Genomic DNA, 17,352 nt, shown 5'->3' with positions numbered 1-17,352 from the left:
GCACCAAAAGAATCCTTTGCCAGCATCCTGGTGTCAGACAGCACAGCACACACCCGAAGGCGATGCAGAGCCATGCCCTGAGGGGCCAGAGCTGCCTCAGTGGCACAAGGCGCAACCAATATCTAAGTGGTTTTAATGTTATGAATGATCTGTGTATATAAGGATTTTATTGCAGTAAATCATAGAATGATTAATGTTATCTTTAAAGTGGTTCCAAGTTATTCTTTTTACATGGGTCAGGTCTGTAATTGACCCCTTTATCCTTTAACTTGCTCTCGCATCCCTGTTTGTAATTCCAATTGCACTTCTCTTTAGCTGCTGCTTTGGTTTACAGAAGAAAAAAAATTGATACATAAATAATGTAGGGAGGTGTGTATTATGCATCAAGTTCGAGGTAATCAAAACAAGAAGCAAAATGGCTACATGAGTAACATCTCTTGTAGAAAAGGTGTGTGATAATTACAAAAAAAAAAGAATTTAATTGATTTGTAGACACAGGGAGGCCCAAAAAAAAAATGCATCCACACATTAACAGCTGTTAATTATGGCCTTATTTAAAACTGGGGTTGAAATATGGCAGCAATGTGTAGTATTATGTTTCATCTAAATATGTCAGTAGTCGCATTATCGACGATTCCACAGGGTGAGCTATGGAAAACTAGCCGGTCTCCAATACATTGGTACTCGACACCAATCAGTTTACAAACCATGTATTTGGACTGTGGGAAAAACTGGAGAACTTGTGGGAAACCTAAAAAGCACAGCGAGAACATGTGAACTCCATGCACAGACCGGAGGTGAGATTTGAAACCCAACTCCTAATAATAATAATAATTAATATTATTATTATTATTATAATAATAAATACCTAGGGAGACTACACATAAAGTGGATTTAAACCTGTGTTAGGACTTGACATGCTGTATAGTTTATCATCTATTGAAAATCAACCTCCATAAACTGGACTAAGCAAATAATGTAAACCTGAAAGAAGGTTATTCATTATCTACAAAAAAAGACACTGATTTATGAGTGTTAACCAACAGTTTAAACATTATGCTTGTTATTTATTTATTTTTATTTTTTTTTATGTAGAAATGTTCCTGCTAAGGCTGCATGATGCAATAATCATTAGTTCTGTGTCGTTTCACCTCCAAAGTCAAGGGTTCGATTTCCTCCTTGATTCTGTCTGCATGGAGTTTGCAGGTTTTCCCCGTTCTTGATAGGTTTTTTCCATGTTCTCCGGTTTTCTCCCACAATGCAAAGACATGCACATTAGGTTATTTTGCATTTCCAAATTGCCCACAGTGTGTTAGTGTGTAAGGGATTGGCACTCTGTCCAGGGTGAACCCTGCCTTATGCCACAAGTTCCCTCTCATACTGTAGGCTCCAGGCCCACTGTGACCCTGTACAGGATAAGCAATATAGAGAATAAGAGTTTTTTTATTTTATTTATTTATTTTTTATCTATGAGCCAGAAAACTATTTACAACTGGCCTCTAAAACAACAAAACAAACTGTGTGCAAATCTTCGAAACCTTGTTTTTTAGTTTTTGAGGTTGGGATTAAATCCATAATTCTAGTGAGCAGTCACACTGGTACAGTATATAACCACGAACAACCATTATAATAGCTTTGATAATGATGGGTTGTGATTTATCAAATGCAGTAACATTTATACCAATCAGTCAATAACAGACCCCCCCCTGGCTATACTTTAGTTTGTGAACTGCTGGTGGAAATATTAAATAAGGCACTAAATTTGAAGCATTTAATATTAAACACATAGAAAAACGTCTTCACATACTGTATGACGTCGTTATATTTTCTCGACACTTTACGATCATTTTTCAAAGCAAGCAGTTTCATCACTTCATCTTCCATGTTATGATAGAAGCAGTGTGTTCAGTTCAATCAAGCGGTCAGAAAGAAACACAGGCTAGAAGAAAAATGACAGCCCCATCCCATTTCCATAGCTGGTTGCTCTGAGTTTGGATGATATGAAGAGACGAGAGGGAAAGGCTAGGCGGGCGTGTTACTTTAGCATGCAGAGGCGAACGCTCTCCAGCCCATAGAAAAATCCTGCACTAATCAAACACAAAAGTTTTCCAACTCTCATGTGTAACCATGTAGAAATTTATTTAACCTCATAAAGGCAGGGAGGAGCAGTGTGTGGCATTTCAATCACACATGTTGAGAAAATGGAAGGAAAATTAAGCAGCTGATTGAAATTGATGAAAATACATGCAAATATTTTTTTTTTCTGATTGGCTTGTATCAAGGGTCTCTGATTGCCTCCATAAAAGGCTGGACTGCTTTCTGCTTTTCTCTCTCTCTCTCGCTGTCCTCTGCCCCCAGACTTTAGAGGCTGACATGCTCCACTCAGCATGGCTGTTTAGCAAGCCCTTCAGTCAAAGCTGGGACTAAACCATCATCACACTGTCCTCTCCTCTCACCAGTTCAAGGATCTTTAATACTCCTCCCTGATTCACCCAACTGCATTATAGCCTCCTATGATGTCGGTATATGAAAGAAAAGAAAATAATGTACACAAAGTTAATGTACTTGGTTGCACATTTACGAGGGGCATTCAAGTCAAACCGGGACTTCTGATAAAATTTCTGGTGAATGAAGAAATAAAACCGATTGACATTTACAGAAGACTTCAAGCACAGTATGGTGATGAGACTCTTAGCCGCAGTAAAAGATGTGAATGGTGCAAACATTTTACAGAATGCCGTATATCCTTGAATGATGCTCTTGGCCGAGGTGGATCGGTGCCCCCTGCAGGCATTCCTGTGAACATTCAGTGAGTGGACTTTGTGATCCTTGATAATCAATTAATAACTTGCAGAAGAGATGCATTTATCTGTAGAAACTATACACACAAAAATTTATCACCACCACTTGTACGTTACAGGAACTCAGCTACAGGGAGTTGTTGCTACATCCCTTACTCCAAGCCATTTCCACATGTTAGGGAGCTCCTGGGAGGCCAGCGTTTCAGACATGAAAACTTTCTACATTGATGGTATCCATGCACTAGTGAAACACTGGGATTACTGTATTAGGGGATTATATAGAGAATGAAAGGTAGGTTTTACTCTGTTCTGTTATCCAAGCCTGGCCAGATTTCGTTAGGTAAAACATAGAATTTTTTTTATCCGCATCTAGACCAATGACTTCAAAAATACACACTTGCCTCTAAGCCCCTGTATAAAAAATGTAGACTGAAGAAGCAGATTTTTTTATTTCCCTCACTAGAAACTAAAATGTGATGTAACAAAAAAGCAAGACACAATCAGAAAATAAACACTAACATGATGAAGTATGAATGAGAAGATGGCAAGCAGTGAAATAAACATCTAATACATGGCTAGTTGATAATATATTGCTGCATGAACAGAATTATGGCAATTATCACATCATTTACTGCCAATTAGTCTTAAATTAACAATATCAGTTTCGTTCTAATTATTTGTCAGCTAAGATCTGTACATCCAAGTTTTTTTACAATCAGCTAAATGAACCAGGGTGAGAAGTCAGAATCGGGGTAAAAAAATTCTGTATGTACTGTTGCGAATTGTACTCAAGGCATATATTTATTAGCACTTTTGTATATTGCATGCCAGCAGATAATTGTGCACACAATTAATGACCACAACAAAATAAATCGAGAGCATAAAACTGTAATGTGTGCGCAGGTGTGCCGGCTATTTTACTATGCTTTTAATTCCGAATTTTGATTTGCTGAATTAATAAATAATGCCAATGCTGATGTGGTGCCCTATAAAGAAACTGTGGCCATGGTTTAAAGGATAAGCTGACCAAGCATTCATCTGAAACTCTTTCCAATCATGTAAAATGTTCATAATGTTATTCATTAATATGCTGCCCCATCTCATACAGTATGTGTGTGTACTTTAATAGAAATAAGCTTATTGTAAATGGCCCAAAAATGTATGAAATAGTGTGGTTACTTTAAGCTGCCAGGCAATTCAACTTGACTGATGCCACAAAGACACTTTTTTTTGTGTGTGTGGAAGGTGGGGGTATTCCCAGATTTCTTGCAACAGCATGTCCAATGGCCCTGAATGGAAGCTATTGGTTGCTCCACATTGTGACACAACGTGCCTTACATCACCTCCTGATTGGCCACTCAATCGCTACAAAATAGTACAGTGTACTTATGATTGTGATCCATTGGTGTCTCAGTGGTACTGTAGGGTTACTGCCTGCCCTATCCAATTCTTCAAACACCAACTACTGGATGCAGTGCCAAATAAAATGGAAGTGATGCGTCAGCAAGGTTATCCGGTGTAAAATGTGTGCCAAGTTGTTGTGCCCATTGGATGGTCCACTGTGGCAACCCCCCTTTATGGGTGCAGTCAAAATACTAACACTGTAAGCACCTGTGCACATACAACCTCAAAATGATGATATTGCAACCTTTATACAGAGCTTTTTCGCCAATTAACATTGACTCGCATATCACTTACATAAGCTCTCTTAAATTTCTAACAGCGAACAGAATTCGAACTGGCGAATGGGACGGACACAACAGCTACCTGCATACAGTACAATTCATGTATCTCATGTCACATCTCTCAGCGCTGTAATTGTCACGTCCTGCTAGGTGTTGGACTGTGGGCATGGTGTGGCAAGGCATAGACGCAGAGGGGGATGATGGCAAACAGTCTTTTAATAATAAACAAAACATGAACAAAGGAAGTTGGCTTTACATTGGAGCATGCTAAACAAAACTCATAAAACACTTAAACATACACAGACTAGGGATTACACAATCTAATACAATACAGACATGGGATACAAACCGGACGAGACAAGACACACTAAACAGACTAGCGGACTAAACACTAGGGACTATACATGCAGAGGCTAAACACACACAAGACAGGCTTGGCTAGGCCTACTAGCTGTTATGCACATTAGCTGCCAAGCTAGCTAGTAGCTAAACAGACTAGTAGCCAGAGACCCAAGGGGCGAGCAGAATAGGTATGAAACAGACTAAGAACTCTAAAGGTTAGTGGCTAAACAGGTTAGTACCTAAACAGACAAGGAGACTAAACAGACTAAGATCTAAGCAGCTTAGTAGTGCACTGGTTAGTATTTATACAGTATTTATACAGGCTAATTTTCCTAGACGCTAATCCTGCTAGGAGACACAGAGACATACTAACTTAAGACAAATATAAACTTAACTTAAAGCCCCAGAAACCAAAAGGCCAACTATAATTAAACAAACTGAAACCCACTTAACAGAACTGAAATTAATGCTCGACCCAGTTCCCCAGAACAACCAGCTATTTATTACGTGACTAATGAGCTACCTCGTTCAGGTGAGCACCCGCATCACCTGACCGAGGTGCCTTCTGGGAAACTGAGTCTACCAACATAAACTACAAAATAAACACAGTGCCCTCTAGTGGGCAACCCTCACAGTAATGGTACATTTTCGTGCATTTTAAATTTAATGTGTTTTTTGCAGTGCAGGTTCTTATGTACAAACATTTTCTAGCATCAACACAGTGCTGAGATCGCAGTTTGAATTCTGTTCATGCCATCAGTTTGGTTTTTTTGAAACATCAGCTAACCCTAGTTTTTTGGCCTGGTGGTTTTAAGCTAAAATGCAATTAGCTAGTAACTAAGTAGATTCATTTGTTTGGGTCAAAAAGAAAAATCACTAACGTAGTGTAGTTTTTCTAATACTAGTTTTTTTCAGCAAGTAGTGGTGTAGAATGAAAAATTTCTACTCTTCTTTTCATACAACTAGTTCAACTTCAGTTTAGACTGAATCACAAAAATAAATTACAAAGTCAATGCAGATCCAAGTTCAGTACTTCTGATTGGGGTAGAACGTGCATGCCTCACCTTTCCTGGACCAGTGTGGAGAATAATAACATCACGATACAGGATGCATACTTGCATACTCTAATGATAAAGGAATGAAATTAAACCAAGAGTTAAATTTGACTGTGCCAAGAGCTTTAATATACTCTTATTAGCAGCTAGTAGTATAAATAGCCACTTCATAAACATCATCATTCTGGTGCAGCTCAGGTATTTTAAATCATAGCTAATAGCTTGTAATTTTGCATTGTTACAATTGCAAAGTAAGTCCCCCAGGGCTGCGAGTTAGGCATGAGGTTTGAATGCCATTCTAAATGGTACTGTGAGTAAGACCCTGTGTGTTTTTCTTTCACAACCATTACTAAAGGAGTCTCTTTAAATTTTAAACATGCTATCATAAACTCGCCTGTCAGCCCACCGGACCACCAAGAGTACTGATTTATTTGGTCATTAAATATTTACGTATATTCTCAACTCATCATAAATATGACAAACTAAAGACTCTGATTAGCATACTTATTAAATTGCTTTTGTGTAGGCCACCTGATGAAGCTTTATCTGATTGTTATACAGTACATCTACAGACAGGGGCATATTGGAGGAACAGAATCTGCCCAGAAACACAACATTTGTCCAAAATAAAAGTATTCAAAGTAAATTCACTAATATTGGAACATGTTCGTTATTACACTACTGCAGTTTCCCTTCTGTTGGACCCTTTAAGGGGGGGTAACTTTGAGATTGCTTTTTTACAAACACCAGCAATGAAAAAGACCAATGCGCCACTAATTTCTTTTATAAAGCAGTGCCTAGATTCGTCAACTTTTTCTGTAATACAGGATTTACTGCCCTGCCACTTTATTTATCCCACTCCGGATTTACTTGTTTTTGTTTATTTATTTACCTGCAATATTTTGAAAACTCTAATACTACTTTAATCTCTCATAATGCATCTGTGAATGAGAATCAGTAACCCATTCTGCTCACATAGAAGTAGCTCCCTGTTTTCCTAATGTTTCACACAAAATATTCGGTGTTATTTATCCATCTCGCAATGGCAAACACATTTCCAAAGGATAATTGGGCACGCACTCTGCACACTGATTAATAAATGTTCATTGCACTTCATTGCATGGTATTAACTGTATTTTAAACATCTGAGTCCTGTTTATGCCACAACCACCTGTGACTGAGAGTCCAAATGAGCAAAACTGGCCATCAACTCAGGGAGAAATAGGTGGAATAATTTCCCTTTCCTTTATCAATCACAGCGAAACTGGCCAATAAGCATCTGTGAGCTCATACATGTGGAAGTGGGTGGAAAGTGCTTTCCTCCAAGTGTGTTATGCCAACCCCTGACATTACACAAGCAATGGTTCAAGAAGATACTGTACATTGCCTGGCTTCACATGCCTCAAAGGGGGGCACTCCCTTATCCGTAATTGTTATGTATGGAGCATAGTGTTGCCCAATGGGTGGCAATTTACCATGACTAAATTAGGGAGATGTTTCTTGTTACTTTTAAATGCTTCCTGTTTTTGCATTGTTTACATCTGGGAATGATTTTATTGACCATGACTTGGTTGTTAGCACTGTCACCTCCCGCCTCCAAGGTAAGAACATCGAACATCCTCCCTGTGCTTGGTAAGTTTCCTCCCACAGTCCAAATTGCCCTTAGTGTATAATCAAGTGTGTGAGTAAACTTGTGCCCTGTGATGGGTTGGTGCCCCATCCCAAAGTACCTTGTGTTATGCCCCAAGTTCCCTGTGATAAGCTCCAAACCCCCCGCAACACAGGATAAGTGGTATAGTCAATGAATGAATGGATAGATTCATCGGTAAACACTTCTGGATAGTTTAGTAACAATTCAGTAGCATCCTCCTTATAGAGGTTGTCACACTTGCTGTCTGCTACAATGGGGTGATGGGTTATACTGTGAGTGCAGCTTGGATGGTCAATATCAAACTGAGTGTTTAGTGTTTAGTGTAGTATCAAATAACTATTGTAGCAGTACTAACAGGCCTAGCTAATCTCACTTCTCCTAATATTTGACATTGTGTATCACTTTCAGAGATTACTAAAAAGTAACTTTTTGGGGGGGGCTTATAATTCATTTGCTTTATTTACTCTACAGACAGGGCCAAAAGTTTTGAGACTGATACAAATATTAATTTTTACGTCTGCTGCTTTAGTGCTTTTAGATCTTTTTGTCAGATGTTACTCTGGTATACTGAAGTACCATTACAAGCATTACATACTGTAAGGTTGGGGGATGTACCATTTTTTATTTGTGGCTGTGTTCCTTGGCAAAATTGTGAGTGAGCCCACTCCCTTGGCTGAGAAGCAAGAACGCAGGAATAATGGTAGTGCTCACTCTCATACATTTCAGAAGAGCAGCAGATATAGCTACTTCTCTCTAGGAAATACACCAAGAACAGTCTGGTATTCTGCAAAATGACTGCAGAGGAAGTACTTTTCTCCGATGAATCCCCTTTCCGATTGTTTGGGGAATCCAGAAATGGGCAAAAACATCCTCCAAAAGGAATTTTCTCCCAACCATCCAAGGACGGTTTGGTGACGAACAATGCCTCTTCCAGCATGATGCCATACGGTTGCCATAAGGCAAAAATGATAACTAAGTGTCTCAGGGAACAAAACATTGGAATTTTGCATCTATGGTCAGGAAACTCCACAGACCTTAATCCTATTAGAAACTTGTGGTCAATGGTCAAGAGGCAGGTGGACAATCAAAACCACAAATTCTGACAAACTCCAAGCATGGCCAGGTACTAAGTACTTTAAGAACTGAAACATTTATTTATTTTTTCATAGTACAGCCTTACACACTGTATGCATATGCCAGATGCATTTCTTCAATGTTCTCTCACTTATCTTACTTTCCTTCTCTTTTTTTGGAAAAAAAACCTGAATTTCCCAGTGTCCAGTCTGCCTTGTCCACAGATATAGTTCAGATCACATCTCGTTATGCTAAGATTTTCCTCTCACCTTCCCAGCCAGACATGTACTGTACTGTAGTGCTTACAGAGAAGATGCTTGCTGTAGTATCTTCACAGGTTCTCCTTATTTTTCACTAAACATATTCAGTGTTATTTATGCACCTTGCAAAAGCAAGCAAAATTCTAAGGTAATTAAACGTGCAGTTTTCCATGGTGGAAAAGTAATTGTCTTCTCTCGTCAGCTCAGCACAAATGCAGAGACAATTTAGGTTAGCCACTGAAATATCAGGCAGGTCTGATTTGAGCTTCGGCTTTACCCAGTTACAGTATGCCACCATGCACGATGTAATCCAAATAAAAATTTCAAACTTTTTTTTAATTATCATTATTAATTTTGTCAATGGAAGTGCAGCACAAGCTCTAACAACCTACATTCAGGGTGTCAGTGGAAATAAAAAAAAAAGAAATCTGTTTTTTTTTAAACTAAGAAATTAGACTGTTAAAAATATATTATCGTAATATAAATATATTATCATATATGTTATGAATGTTCGGCCTTTTTGCATTTGGCAGAAAAATGGCATCTGTCAAGCAGATCAATTAAAATGTAAATGCATTGCAGCTGTAACTTTTCAATGATTCTATAAATTAAAATAAAAATGTAAAAATCTACCAAAGGACAGTACAAATCTTCAGCTTGAAAGAACATCAAATTGTAATTTTTTACTCATGTGAAATGACTTGAAATACGACTCAGCATAAAGTTACAATGAATTATTGGGTAAAAAAAGAGTGTTATTTTTAAGACGAGAACAACATGCTTGTTGTCCTAAAAATACACAGCACAAACACCTGTGCTTAGTGATGATGTAAATCGCAGTTCTGCACGGAAACTCATGATGAACACTGAGCTCCGACTGACAATTTCATTCTTGGCAGTCATTAGCATACAGTCTCTCTCTGAAGCCCAAGTCATTATCAGATTTTCCTGATTTCACGGAAGACAGACAACAGATTAAGTTTGTGCATTGGCACATTTGAATGTGTTGGAACAAAACAACAAACATCCACAATTAACTTACTGTATATTCATTTCCCAAGTGGCTTTAACCAACTCTGTTTTTTTTTTTTGTTTTTTTTTGTCTTTTTTTTTTTTGCCTTTTTTTCCCCACTTTATGTGAGACTTTTTTAAAAAAGTTTTAAAGCTGGAAAATTTAACACAATGTACACCATCGTAAAAAGTTACTGATCGGAAGTCGAGGCAAAGTTGTGAAAACCTGTTTCAGGTTGCCACTGCTGGGCCCTCGAGCAAGGCCCTTACCCCTGTCTGCTCCGGGGGGCGCTGTATAATGGCTGACCCTGCACTCTGACCGAAGCCTACTAACAAAAGAAGCTGGCATGTTTGAAGTATAAAGAATTTCAGGGTGCAGTAATGTATACCTGAGTGACGAATAAAGGCAGAACGTAAAAAGATTTTTTTTTAAAAAACAAATCAGTTTCCATTGCATTTCGTGTTCAGATTTTCTTGAGGGGAAGCCTTTTCATGGCTGTAATCATGTGACACAAATGAAGGTACAGGTGGAGATAATAATTATTATAATTTTTTCTTTAATAGATTACATTATTATGCACAGATACTGTACAGTACATAGGAAGCGATGAAATAGAAAACCTCTCTACAAGACCTTCACAAGCTCGTCCTAATCCCTGCAGTCCGTGCAGTCATGGGTGTGTACCTCCTTAACATTCCTGGCTCATTTGCTGGCTATTGCTTGTATCAGTTGTCTAGTTGGAAAGCGTTTCATGTTACTTGGAAGGTTTCCTGCGATGATAAAAATCACACACTGTTGAAAATATTTAATTATTCCAAAACAAGACTGGAATTAATTTGTGCCAGCAGTAACTTCTGATGAAGCTCAACGTTTGTTGTGGAATGCAAAATTAACTTTAGGAAACAGTTTCCTACATTTTGCACAATGCCAGTCGAGGAATATCGTAATGCAGCAATGCTTTACTTCTTTACGCCATCCAGCTCATATCCCTCCTTATCTGTACACTCAATCAAACAAAACACGGAAAAAGCATCAAGTCATTGTCTTCCTGTACTGTAGATTACTGCCTGGCCAATCCAACTGTCTTCCATACTGAAACTCAGCGCCGTACAGTATATTGTAGCTTCATCATATTCTGGTACTGTTGTAAACTTTATGTTGTTTTCATCACTAGATTTTTTTTCTAACATGAGTTGAAAATGAGAGTAAAAATCAATGTTATTAGGCCTGCACTAGAAACATAATCCCCTAACACCAGCGCAGATGACAAATAGGTATTTATCTCACAGGAATAATGAGCATACACCTTCAATTAGCAAATTAACACCACTAATATTTCAATATAAACTTCAATAATGTTTTTCCTACAAACAAAACAAGACAAGTAAGTGTACGCTAATGAAAGTAATAAAAGGAGGTGTTAATCATCCTCATGTGATGTAACAAAAAGAAAAAAAAACATTGTAAATTGTTTTACCAGTGAAATGTAGGTAACTGATTTGCAGAAGAATCTCTGTGTGAGTACTTTAGGATTGCGTCTCTAAACGTGTTAATGGTGCGAAACAAGCAGATGTTTCTGAATTTCAGAGTTATTGTGTGTGGAAACCTAAAAATGTTTATCCCTACACTTTTGGAGATTTGATACTTTGTTGACATATTGAGGAAGACACTTATTATAAGACACAATATTGGCACGCTTAGTGTTGCACTTGCTTGTTCAGAGAGTTCACTTTGTTTATGACATGAGCTCAATTTGCTGCTTTCTGAAAGCTAGGTCTCGTGCCAAGTAGCATCATTGTTATCATTAATAAGTGTTATGATATGATGCTATTATGTTTGAGTATAGGTATAGATATAACTGCAGCACTTCTTACACATGTAAATATGTAAACTCTGTACTTATTTAGGAAATATGCCTCATAAATCTATAAATTTGCTTTAATTAATTTAGGTACACCCATGTGTGGAGAATGGTGGCTATATTGTATATCAGGACGGAAACCTTGATGAGGTTGATTTAAATCGGACAAATTCAATATTACTGTAATTTATGACAAAAGGAGAACAGCCGATCAGATTATAAGAAGGGACCATCCCCCGCTCAATGCTCAGCTCAGTTCAGCTCTGCTCAACTCCACCCAGTTCTGCCCAGCTTTGCAAGATGGAAAATGCTTGATAAGGTCCCCAACATGGATGTTCCCTTTCAAAGGCTACACTCGATGCTGCATGAAAACGCTATGGGAATATCTTTTCGTGTTGCCGGTTGTAAAGCATGTTTGTATCAAACACGCCAAATTTTTGCTTATATAACCTCGGTCAGGTGACGTCGTCTGATGAGACGCACCTGCAGGTTATAAATAGGAGTAAACCGGAAACATTTCTTAGATTCTTTGTCTTCATGACCACATTGTGCGCGTGTGTCACAAACAAATCAAAAACAAATTAAAAAAGCAAAGAAAAGTGTTAACTCACTAATATAATGGCGGAGTTTAAAGAAAGATGCGTCCCTCCGGCAGTAGCACGCAGCGGCCGCTCCGGAGCCAAAATGGTGCTACATTGTTTACGTTTTGTGTGGAGCGCGTTTATTTTACTATGTGTATGGATATCGTCGCAACTGGTGTCCATACATACAACAGCCAGACACTTTTCAACCTAAATAACCCGGTTACTGATATTTAGGATAAGCTGCGGGAAAAGCTACGCGACCTCGGCTTGCTGCGTGAACCAGGCCTTGAAGCCTCGGCGTTGCCTGATGCCGGAGGCCGGAGGAAGGGTCATCGGAAGCGGTGCGCGAGGAACCGCTTATCATCTTATCTAACGTCTGCTCCCTGGACAATAAACTGGACTACATCCGACTCCAGCAGGCTATACAGCGTGAGGTTAGAGACTGCTGTGTCTTTGTTTTCACAGAGACATGGCTGAGCGACAGAGCACCGGACGCCGCTATTCAGCTAAACAGGCTAGCCTCGTTTCGCGCCGACAGAAATGCAGCTCTGTGCAGCAAGATTCAAGGTGGCAGCTTGTGTGTTTACATCAACACGAAATGGTGCAAGAACTCTGTGCTAGTTTCTACTTATTGCTTATCGCTAGTGGACTTTATGACTGTTAGATGCAGACCTTTTTATTTACCACGGAAATTCACCACTGTTTTCATTATCGGAGTATACATTCCACCTAGTGCTAATGCTAAGGAAGCGCTATGGGAACTGTATACAAAGATCAGTGAACTGCAAAATACACACCCGGATGGACTGTTTATTGTTGCTAAAGATTTCAACCATGCAAATCTTAAGTCAGTGCTTCCTAGATTACATCAGTATGTGGACTTTGCAACGAGAGGGAAAAACACGCTGGATCTTGTTTACACAAACATCCCCGGCGCATATCGGGCAGAGGTACCTCGGCTACTCAGACCACATCTCTATTATGCTAATTCCAGCATACAGACCACTCGTCAGGCGCTCAAAACCGGTTCTAAAGCAGGTGAAAACCTGGCCAGCAGGCGCCATCTCTCCTCTTCAAGACTGTTTCGAGAGCACTGACTGGAACATGTTTAGAGAGGCTGCAACTTACGGCGACTTCACTGACTTGGAGGAGTACACGTCATCAGTGACCAGCTACATTAACAAGTGCACCGATGACGTCACTGTCTCCAAGAGCATAATCTCACGACCCAACCAGAAACCGTGGATTACTGCGGAAGTGCGTGCACTTCTGAGGACCAGAGACTCAGCCTTCAAAGCGGGAGACAAAGTGGCCCTCAGAACAGCAAGGGCCAAACTTTCTCTGGCCATCAGAGAGGCGAAGTGCGCACATGCCCAGAGAATCCACAATTACTTCAGGAACAGCGGCGACACACGGCGCATGTGGCAGGGCTTACAAGCCATCACAAACTGCGGGACGACATCACCTGCCTGTGACAGTGACGGCTCCCTCCCAGATGCGCTAAACAACTTCTACGCTCGGTTTGACAGGCAGAACGACGTGGGGCGAGATAGACCACCCCTCCTCCGAACGACCAGGTGCTGTGTCTCACTACAGCTGAGGTGAGGAAAACTCTACGCAGAGCCAACCCACCAAAAGCTGCTGGACCAGACAACATCCCAGGCAGAGTGCTCAGAGAATGTGCTGAACAGCTGGCAGATGTTCTCACCGACATCTTCAACATCTCTCTGAGCAGCGCCATCGTTCCCACGTGCTTCAAGGCCACCACCATCGTCCCCATGCCCAAGAAGTCTACTGTGTCCTGTCTCAATGACTACCATCGTGTTGCACTCACACCCACCATTATGAAGTGCTTTGAGCGGCTCGTCATGGGACACATTAAGACCCTCCTCCCCTTCTTACTGGACCCACTGCAATTTGCGTACCGTCCTAAACGCTCAACGGACGATGCCATCTCCACCACACTACATCTTGCCCTCACACACTTGGACAAGAAGGACACAAATGTTCGAATGCTGTACATAGATTTCATCTCAGCATTCAACACTATCATCCCTCAACAACTGATTGGGAAGCTGAACCTGTTGGGCCTGAACACCTCCCTCTGCAACTGGATCCTGGACTTTCTGACCGGTAGGCCTCAGTCAGTACGGATCGGGAACTGCACTTCCAGCACCACCACACTGAGCACTGGGGCCCCACAAGGCTGTGTGCTCAGTCCCCTGCTGTCCACACTGCTGACTCACGACTGTGTAGCAACACACAGTTTGAACTACATCATTAAGTTCGCTGATGACACGACCGTGGTGGGTCTCATTAGCAAGAACGACGAGTCAGCGTACAGAGAGGAAGTGCAGAGGCTAACGGACTGGTGTAAAGACAACAACCTGTCTCTAAATGTTGACAAGACAAAGGAGATGGTTGTTGACTTTAGGAGGACACGAGGCGACTATTCTCCGCTGAGCATCAACGGCTCCTCTGTGGGAATCGTCGAAAGCACCAAATTCCTGGGTGTCCACCTAGAGAAGGACCTCAGCTGGTTCCTTAACACCAGCTCCCTACACAAGAAAGCCCAAGAGCGTCTCTTCTTTCTGAGAAGACTGAGGAAGGCCCAGCTTCCACCACCGATCCTGAAACGTTGGTATTCTCATTCTCATAGCGTTTTCACGCAACGTCTCAGGTTACTTTCCTGTAACCCTGTTCCCTGAAAAGGCAGGAACAAGATGCTGCGCTCCAATGCAGCACTGCCCGCGTCACTGGACGTCCCTTCAGACAAAATCGATCTGAGGAATGTTTCCGGTTTACTTCTATTGATAACCTGCCGTTGTGTCTTATCAGACAACGTCACCTGACCGAGGTTATACAAGCCAAAATTTGGCGTGTCGATACACACATGCTTCACAATCGGCAACACGAAAAGAAGTTCCCATAGCGTTTTCACGCAGCATCTCGTTGCCACCTTTTCAGGGAACAGGGTTAAAGCAAAATAACCCGAGACGTTTCTAAGCCTTGCATTTTGATTGGCTAGGACAATGTGCTTCCTCTAAGAGGTATCTGGATTTTTTTTATTTTTTTTTATTGCATGATCTGTGTCTTCTTTTAGTTGGCAAGTAAACAACTAAAAGAAGATGCATTTTGGAAACTCCTAAGTCTAATGTGAACTGTACAAAAGCATACAATATGTGACCTTTAATTAGGACAACAAAACAATGTAACAAAGCAAATGTAACAAGTCCTGGGCCGTATTTACTAAGCGTCTTTGAGTAGAATGTAACAACAAATTATGATGTCATTTTTGGTCCTATTTACAGGAGAAGAAGTAAGAGCTATTTATCAAGAATCTTAAAATAGGAAATCACTCCTATCTCCACCAAAATGTGCAGTAGGAGAGGACGTGTTCTTACTGGTTAGGAATAGTGAGGAAATTGTGTTCCGGCAGAGAAACATGAGTAACACTGAGTGACACAAAGCTCATAAAAGATACGCTTGTACAAGAACTGAATAAAATATATGTGTGTAGTATGTATCTGGTCAATTAATGAACAGGTGGCTGATACTCTGCATTTTTTTAGCAAAGATGAGGCTTAGAAACAGTGACATAGCCGACAGTGTCAGAAATAATAAATTCAACTCTGCTCTTACAGCACCGCAGATCATGCACAGAATAATATATTTTCTCATTACACAGAATGAAATCCATAACCAAACAAACTGCTTTCATAAAGTTGTGGTCATCATACAGTACATAGCACACAAATTTAAATAATTATATTTACATATAAATATTATATACTTATTTGAATATACAGTACACAACTGTTAATTTAAGATTCTCTGGCATAAGCAGCATTTCATTACTTCATTAACATGGCATATCCCTGTGTTTCACACTCCTCAGGGGTACCTGTGGCAAACTGGCAGGTGGCATTAATGCTTTCACAAATTGCCCACCACTCACTTTTTATCTTTAGATGTAAAAAGTAGGGCAGAATTTTATCTTTACAATTTACTAACTCTTTTTTTCCGAAGTCATTTTGATCAGATTATGACAGTCCTGCAACACTACTTACAAATGTGAATGTGTAAACTGTGTAATTTCTGTGTAAGAAATATGGATTATGAATCGATAAATTTGCATTAATTAATTCAGGTACACCCATGTGTGGGGAATGGTGGCTATATTGTATATCAGGACGGAAACCTTGATAAGGTTGATTTACATCGGACAAATTTAATATTACTGTAATTAATGACAATCGAAGAACAGCCAATCATATTGTGACCTCATATAAGAGGGGACCATCCCCTGCTCAATACTCAGCTCAGTCCAGCTCTGTATGTGAGCTATTCATATAGACTCTATTATAGGAGCTTAAAACAGTTTTAAGTGATTGGAGCAGCCTGATTAGAATAACGTCATGCAGCTGAGTCACGCGTCTATAAGTTTTAAAGATTTTATATAACTGCGGCTGATTTTATCATTTAACTTTTCCACTGTTTAAAACTACACAAAACTGTCAAAAACACCCACTATAATGAGCAGCCTACTTTTGCGTCTCTGTGAGTGGTAAAAAGTGACATCACACGCTTTCCTTGGCGCAGTCCTACTCCTTGTCGAAAGTAAGAGTAGGAAGCTTTATAAATAACTTCCATGTCCTACTCTGAGGTAGGACTATTTTTAGAACTAAAAAAAAAAGTGTACTTTGAGACACATTCCTTACGAGTGATTCTGAGACGCTTAGTAAATACGGGCCCTGGTCTTGATCTCATCCTTGTTCGTTATTGAACCTTTAGGTATCAGCATAACAAAGTGAAGCTAAATATAAATGTCCTCTATACAAAAATTTGGCAACGGAAATCTCTGTTTCATTTCTTATTATATGTATGATAGGCTTTTCTGTTTTTTTACATTTTTACTGTAAAAGAAGAGGTAAACATTCTCAAATGGCAAAAGAAGCGTTAAACATTCTCCAATAGTTTGTGCACCCCCTGATTGAACTCTACCCTACTGAACACTGCCTGACCTC

Source organism: Clarias gariepinus, chromosome 3 (genome assembly GCF_024256425.1).
Source record: "Clarias gariepinus isolate MV-2021 ecotype Netherlands chromosome 3, CGAR_prim_01v2, whole genome shotgun sequence".
Taxonomy (NCBI): Eukaryota; Metazoa; Chordata; class Actinopteri; order Siluriformes; family Clariidae; genus Clarias; species Clarias gariepinus.
The sequence above is the reverse complement of the archived record's forward strand: the minus strand, read 5'-3'. Positions refer to the sequence as shown.